Raw genomic sequence first — 905 nt, 5'->3', positions numbered from 1 at the left:
TAAAATTTCAAATAATTGTACACATGCAAGAAATCATTTAAATTAAAAGGAGAAGAAATATCTTCCAATAAATAAATTGAAATAATAACAAAGATTAATTCTGGGAGATACAAATCTACACGAGTGACAATGATCTGCAGAGTTCAGAGGAGTGAGCTCACCAAGAGTTAATATTAACAGACATCACATTCAAGACTGGTACAAGAAATATAGATGTTTTTTAACTGCCTTCTTCAACCTACCATCATGCTTAAAAATAATGATGATATTTGTTATAAATGATGAATTTGAAAAATTATTCCAATAATAATAATATTAATAAAAGTAATTATAAATATGTTTTATGTTTTTTATACAAAAAGACGTTATTTATTTTTTTTTTTTTACTAATCTAAGCCTCATATGTCAAGTAGATCACACGCGTACGTATTGCATCTAAAGAGTTTGTTTTATAAGAGTAAAAAAGACCTGACACTTGTGTATTTATAGAATACAGGATGATTGGCATCCATATGTTTTGGCTGTCTTTTTGTTTGTTTCATTTTTTTTTATTTAAAAATTCCTTTGAAAGAATTTTTACAAAAAAATTCCAAGCTGTACAACAATAAAAAAAAAGCTTTGAAATGCAGAAAATAAATTTAAAAAATGTGTTAAAAAAAATAATTTCTGGAAAAAAAAAAAGATATTTTTTCCTTTTTCTTTCAGTGTTTTTCTTTCTTTTTTTTTTTTTCTTTTTTTAGTTTATTTGAAAAAAAAAATGAAAATATTTTGGGGAAAAAAGATCAACAACAACAATAATAATAATGATAATGATGATGATGATGATAACTGATAAAATAACATATTTTTGCTACCTTTCTTAATGCGATGTATGTCTGCAAATGTCTATATGTTATAATTGTTTA

This window comes from Euprymna scolopes, chromosome 5 (genome assembly GCF_053919585.1).
Source record: "Euprymna scolopes isolate OS-2025 chromosome 5, ASM5391958v1, whole genome shotgun sequence".
NCBI classification, from domain to species: Eukaryota; Metazoa; Mollusca; class Cephalopoda; order Sepiida; family Sepiolidae; genus Euprymna; species Euprymna scolopes.
Note: the sequence above shows the minus strand (reverse complement) of the source record.